General features: G+C 38.8%; 1 long non-coding RNA gene across 1 annotated transcript; it reads right to left on the bottom strand.

Moving 5' to 3' along the window:
• Positions 1 to 2,451: 2,451 nt before the first annotated feature.
• On the bottom strand, positions 2,452 to 5,545 carry LOC137030667 (uncharacterized). The gene is made up of 3 exons (XR_010896456.1): positions 5,276 to 5,545; positions 4,203 to 4,279; positions 2,452 to 3,115 (listed from the first exon to the last, which is right to left on the bottom strand). It is a non-coding gene; the product is annotated as an uncharacterized lncRNA (long non-coding RNA).
• Between the last annotated feature and the right edge of the window lie 1,950 nt (positions 5,546 to 7,495).

Below are 7,495 nucleotides of genomic sequence, written 5' to 3'. Positions count from 1 at the left end.
GTGATGTTGTAATTCTGCAGAAGTGGGCTTTGCAGGGTTAATTCAAGAATGTCAAAATCACTGAGTTATTAATGGTCTGACGAGTTAAACTAATTTCTTTTAATTATATTGTTTTTTAGTGCCCAGACACAGTGGAAGAGTGGCAGCAAGTAGCCGTTGGATTCCAGAATCAGTGGCATTTCCCAAATTGCCTGGGTGCTCTGGATGGAAAGCACATTAACATTCGTCCCTCCAGGATCTGGATCTAAATTCTTCAACTACAAGCATACATTCTCAATAGTGCTTATGGCACTGGTAGACAGCAACTACAGATTTCTGTATGTTGATGTGGGCTACAACAGGCGCATTTCAGATGGTGGAGTGTTTGGGGGATGCTCATTGCAGGATGCCTTGGAGAAAAGAACATCCAACATTCCTGCACCTGCACCACTTCCTGAATCAGACCAGCTGGCCCCTTACTGCATTGTGGCTGATGAGGCATTCCCCTTAAAGGAATACCTCATGAAGCCATACCCGAACCGCAAGCTGTCTGTAGAGCAACGCATATTCAATTACAGACTTTCGCGAGCTCGAAGGGTGGTTGAAAATGCATTTGGCATCCTGGCAAATCGTTTTCGCGTCCTACTAACCACCATTAATATTCAAAGCACTGCCAAAGTGGAGGACATTGTTTTGTCTTGCTGTGCTCTGCACAACTTTCTGCGCAAAGAGTGCTGTGAAGTGTACATGGCAGGAATCGACCAGGAAGAACAAGATCATGACACTGTCCCTGGAAGATGGAGAGAAGACCCTGGCCTACAGCAGGCCTCTCTGCCACGCACAACCAACAGTACAACACACGCCAAACAGCTCAGGGATAAACTGTGCCAGTACTTTAATTCGGACACCGGTGCAGTGCCCTTTCAGTGGGGCAAAATATAAGCATGTAGCAAACTTGTTTCTTTCCCCCTTGACCTTGGTTTATGTTTTATAACAATGGTGTGAATTTGCAAAATAAAGTTTATATTTTTACATCATTGTGTTTTGTGATTTTTTTTACATAAAGAACAGTGAAGTACCTTTTACACAAAGTCAGTGTTTTATTTTCAAATGTGCAAAAATAGCATTAAGGTAATTTACAGAAAAATATCAACAGTTGGTATTTAAAATAAATAAAATGTACAGAAATATAAACTTTGCATAAGTACTCTAATATAACGTACAACTAAGCGTGACATATTTACTAAATGCTACAATATCTGTTTACAATTTTGCTACATAAAAAATTACAAGTGTGTATACTGATTGGAAGATGCATCCAGTGCATGGTTGTGGCCCACTGAATATTTGAAAATGCAATTATCAACCTCATGCTGGAAATGTGGCAGTAGATGTGGTGGCAAATTCCGCATTCTGTGTTCAAGATTTTTGCAGTAAGCTGAGATGGCATCATTGGTGTTTTCCTGTGATGCCAACTTTTCCAGAGTTTTGCCGATGGTGCGCATCAAGTTTGTGGATTCCTCGCTGGAGGATTCGTCTTGCATCTTCCTGCGCTTCCCTGGAGGCTTTGGTTTTATGTTGGAGCTTTGCAAATGGTCCTTTCTCATGGCTGTGGACTCAGTTCCACAGATGGTGGATTCAGCCAAGGGTGTACTTGACCGTAGGTCAGCATCACTGAAGCTGGGGTCTTCATGGGTGCCAGTCCAGGTGTCACTGTTGGTACCATCTGAGGGTGAACAGGAATCACTATCAGCCGCAGGTTCCTTAAAAAACATAAGATACAAATGTGACAAGTTAATGTAATGGCTTGACTTAATATGCGAGTTACTTGTGAATAGACTCTTTTAAAGAAGCACTTGCCATCTTACAAAAGCAAAATGTTTATTTTATTCTGAAATTAAACAATAAATAAATAAATAAATATAAATATATTTGTTTATTTACCATGATCATTAGATTTGAAGTGCTCTCCTTCCTTTTTGTGTGAGGCTCTAGAAACTGCAGGCGGTTCAGGATCCATTGCTGCCTGCCAGTCTTCTGAGCTCCAGAACTTCCTGAGGGTCCTTGTTTCTTATAACGCATGTATTGGGTTCGCAATGAATCCCACCGCTTCTTGAGCTCTTTTTCTGAGGGACAAAGTAAAATTTTGTAAGCATTAAGTGTTATGGCTGCTTATTTTGTCACTTTAATGAGTATTTGTTATGCCAACAAATGTTACTTTTTGCTGTATTGTTAATTATATTATTAACAATTTGATTAACTTTAATATTATTATGAAATATGAGATGCTAGCACAGCACATATTAATTACTGTCTGTTTCCATAAACAAACTTAGTTTGGTACACACAAAACACTAAAATGGTTATATTAGTTTTACTATGGACTATTGAACAATTACAAACAAGCTTTCTCAATTGCCAAAAAGGAAATCTTACCTGATATGACGAGTTTATTTTCGATCTCACGCCACAGTTCAGCTTTCAGCACACGGTTGACATAACATTTTTCCGTAATGTCATACAAACCCGGCCTTTCCTGGATCATGTTGATCAATTCGTCTTCACTTGCCTCGTTCCAGATAGCCATGTCTTTCACGTACCTAAGGTAAACAATGTGTGTTCCCTCTTGACTTCGTCGTTTACTTGCTTCGTCACTTCCGTTTTTCTTTTCTCATGCACTGGTTCGCTAGCTGAACAGCCAATCAGAATGATCATATGGCCCGACGGCCCGACGAGGTCCAACGCCGATTCAACATTTCGAATCGGCCGAAACAAAGCCGACGAGGACCAACTTCAGCCGACGGTGCAGAACACACCGAGGAAACTTAGTCGGCCGACGAAGAAAAACTGCCCGACGGCCGACCGTCGGCTTGGTGTGTTCCGGCCTTTACACACTTCAGGCACTTTTACATTTTTATTGCATTAAATTAAACTCTACATAAACTCTACACACTTGGACCTATTTATTTTAGGTCACACTGTAATAACATTAGACATTAGAAAAAATAGAAAAATAAACAACACATTCTCTCTCAAACATTTGACAACATTCAATAACTGGATTGAACTTGAGGGACAAGAGTTTTGATAGTGTCCTCATCTAAGAGAAGAAATGCCTCCTCATCTCTGTCTTCACCTGAAAGACAGAAAACAAGACAACATGAGTATTGTTAATAAGTCGAGACAATTGTGAACCACTCACCAGACACTCTTTGATTATCAAGCTAACAAATAATCACTTTTAAGGGAATGATGTTGTTGTTTTTTTTTGTTAAAAAAAAAAAAAAAAAAAAAACGTGGCCCAATTTGCTAGTTAACTAATGTGGTTCTTTTGCAGCATTACCCATTTTGTGTGAATGACAGTCTATACTGTACATCTTTTCTTTCATTAACAAGTGTAATAATGACATTAATTCAAAGGTGAATATCTGGCCCATTATTATGCATAACAGTTTAAAGACAAGGCACAAGTATCTTTTAACTATAAGGGTTATTATAGAGATGCATTCCCCACTGTCGAAGAAGTTGTGACTGTCACAAAATCTTGCACTGACATATTAAAGCCATATTAAAGAAAATATTTAAGTATAGAGAGATGATATGAGGGCAGTTAAAGGGATAGTTCACCCAAAAATGAAAATGTGATGTTTATCTGCTTACCCCCTGGGCATCCAAGGTGACTTTGTTTCTTCAGTAGAACACAAATGATGATTTTTAACTCCAACCATTGTCGTCTGTCAGTCTTATAATGCGAATGAATGGTAACACAATTTATAAGAGTCAAAAAATAATCCAAAAATAAATCCAAATTAAACCCTGCGGCTCGTGACGACACATTGATGTCCTAAGACACGTTTGTGCGAGAAGCCGAAAATTATTTATATAATTTTTTACTTCTAAAACACCATGTCCAACTGCATTTAACAATCGCTTAGGTTTCTCGCACAAACCGTTTGTTTCGTGTCTTAGGACATGAATGTGTCATCACGTGCCGCAGGGTTCAGTTTGGATTTGTCTAAGCATATTTTTTGACTCTTATAAATTGTGTTACCATTCACTCGCATTATAAGACTGACAGACGGCAACGGTTGGAGTTAAAAATCATCATTTGTGTTCAACTGAAGAAATAAAGTCACCTACATCTTGGATGCCCTGGGTGTAAGCAGATAAACATCAAATTTTCATTTTTGGGTGAACTATCCCTTAAAAAGTAAAACGCTCACCTCTAAAATTCTCTATCAGCTCAGACATCCGCCACTCAGTTAGCTTATCGGCAACAAAGCTGTCCATTTAAAATGACCTGGAGAAAACAATAGAGGTTAGCAACAATTTGAACACTTGACACACTTCTTTAACTCTCACTACTTAAGCCCGTAGAGCACTGTATAATATGATAAGCACAGCGCAGCTGGGTTAACATAACTCAACTATTGTGTTGCCTCGTCGCTCTAGCCGCGGCTAAAGGGGGTCGCACACCGGAAGAGATGCGTATTTAAAACTGAAACACATTATTCTCTATGAGTGTACACACAACGGAAGCGCCCAGCAACGGTTCAGGACCTTGTTCAAAATCCTGCAGTGCCACGTACATAGATTTATATTAAATTTACACTTATTTGTCTCAAATCGTCGTTAATGTATATACTGACTTCACCATGTGCTGCAATATAAAGTTAATTTTACATTAATTTACAGTAATCAGCTGCATGAATAAAAATTGCTTATGTTATTGGATTTTCAGGTGATATTCTCAATTCATTCAGTTAACGGACACTCTGAGGTAAAGTGTTCAGACTGCAGACTCAGCAACAATTGTATTTAATTATACAGTACAACCATAACATAGTACTGACATTATCTTAATTCCACAATGTCCTAAAACATAACAATATTGCTGGCCATAAACTGAGAAAGTACATGATACCTCGAAAGTTGTCCTAGACGCGGCGCAGCGCGGTGCTTCTCGTCCGGTGTTCGACCCCCTTAACGCGGCATGAAGTCGCCACTAGCTGCACTGTACTTATCGTATTATTACGTTACGTCAAATTTGGCTGGGTGGTTAATAACACTTTCTTATTTAGTCTGACAAACTCAAAACACATATTTATTTTGACTTTACACAGACTTTAAGCTAGTTAATGTAGATGTTGTCGCGATATCCGCAGGCGGCTACATGCTCACCACAGAATTACCATGGTAAGCCATGGTCATTTTTTTAACAAATGGTGCTAAAATAGCAACGGGGACATGGACACAGACGTTTAACGTTACATTGACACTGAAAATACTTGCTTACCTTGAATACGCGACGAAGTTGCACCGAAGAAGCCCAGGCCAAAACGGATCGAGTGCGTTCAAGTTCAAGTGACGGTTATTTCAAACGACTGTTGTGAGAAAATTCCAGAACATCTGGGAGCGGGGGAAGGGGCGTTAACCCAGAACATGGGTTACTCTTTGAAAAATAACCCAGAAACCTAAACAACCCAGGAATTGGGTCAAAATATTAGCCCTATAACCCAGAAAATGGTTACTCTCTGAAAAAATAACCCATAATTTTAACCCAACACAAATAACCCAGAAAATGGGTTGAAGAAATAACCCAGGAGTTTTTAGAGTGGAGGTATGTGTATATATATATATATATATATATATATATATATATATATATATATATATATATATATATATATATATGAATGTAAAAATTATGTTAGGTTCCTGTGATGGGTAGGTTTAGGGACAGGTTCCTGCTAGGTATAGTGTAGGGAAGGGACATACTATAGTGACTTTTAAGATTTTGTCAAACATTCTAATATATAACTTTTAAGATGTTGTCTTTGTGGGGTCCGACTAAAGGACCCAATGACATAAATTCCTCATCTTAGCCTACTATCTTAGTGTATTAACAAAGTTAATACACTAAGTAGTATTAACAAGGATGTGTGTGTGTGTGTGTGTGTGTGTGTGTGTGTGTGTGTGTGTGTGTGAGAGAGAGAAAGAGAGGGGGCCTTCACTTTGATGCACTGAAAAGCGTGGAGCTCAAAAAATTGTGTTTTAAGATGATTATTTGTTTGCATGTTTTTATTTTTATTATGAGCCATTTAAATACGTTATAAAGCTATTATTTTAGAAATATATTTTAAATATCCTGTTTTCATACAGAGAAAAACACGTTTCACTTGTTCAAGGCTTTTTATTAAATGGTTATTTTTATTTGACATTAAATACGTTACATAATCTAAGTATCATTTGTAACAATATGAACATAAAGGACAGGGGCGCAGGAGACATTTTCAAAGTGAGGGGGGGGGGGTTGTTATGACAACGGGCGGTGTACATATAGATGCGCCGAACGCCCGTGGTCTTTCTGCGCTCATGGGCAAAGAAGTTTCTCTGAAAGGCTCGCGCAAGACTGAACGGAACGCGGGAAATGAAGTACCGGGCCTTAACCGCTCTAAATTGTAATGGACTGCTGGGAGCTCACGTTCACATCGGGAACACCGCGATGCGACCGCAAAAGGCACCAAAGTGCACGCCACTGATAAGCATGTAAATTAAGTATTACAGAATACACATACCAATTAAACGCACAGATCTCCTCTCGTGCGTCCTCCACTGGATGAGGCAATATCACTTTCGTTTCTATTTCAGATATCTCTTTTATGGATGCCATCAATGCTTTTGCCTTTAATTACCGAAATCAAAACAACTTCAGTCAAGCCAGCTCGCGCGTCAACTTGAGAGATCCTTACCTTAAAGTGTCAAATTTCTCGGTTTCTGAATGGACGATTTGGCTTGATTGACAAACGCTAACGTTCGGGCATGATTTATATATCGACCTGTCCTAAAACGTTAGCACGCTTCGATGGTTTGGAGATCATGCGTTTCTCCGTTCGAGAGCGCATTTCCTGTTCACATCCGCGACAAAACAGTTGATTATTTACGAATGAAAGCTCACAGAAACGTGAAAATGGTCTGGATCTCTGGCGTGCGGGATTTGCCTGCGGAAAAAAAATATAGGCCTAGTCCTTGACTTGCTATCGTGCTTCATTTCATTCATACAATTTACACTAATTAATTTATCATATCGTACAATGTTTTAAACATTTAAGTAGACATCGAATAGTAGAAAGTGTGTATGATGATGTAGTGTTTTAGTTGATAGCAGCATACTGACAAAGCTGATTTCTGAGAGACGCAAGAGAAACGCGGCTATTTGATTTACGAACGCGCTGCTCATCATTTCATAGTTTTTGCCCATTTGTGTTTCATCCATCATCTCGCAAGGTTTAAATAATTTAAATACATATCAAATAGTAGAAAATGTTTATGATGCAGTATTTTATTGATGTATTAGAATATTTTTTTTACAAAGCACTGATTTCTGAGAGACAACAGCACGGCTATTTGATTTGCGCTGAGCTCAGTTTACACTCATTCACTTCACACGCCTATTGCGTAGTAATTTTAGAGATTTATGTATTTTGTGTTATACCTCGGCTTACCTGTTAGCCTA

The sequence above is a fragment of the Chanodichthys erythropterus genome, chromosome 11 (assembly GCF_024489055.1).
Source record: "Chanodichthys erythropterus isolate Z2021 chromosome 11, ASM2448905v1, whole genome shotgun sequence".
Lineage (NCBI taxonomy): Eukaryota > Metazoa > Chordata > Actinopteri > Cypriniformes > Xenocyprididae > Chanodichthys > Chanodichthys erythropterus.
The sequence above is the reverse complement of the archived record's forward strand: the minus strand, read 5'-3'. Positions and strand labels throughout refer to the sequence as shown.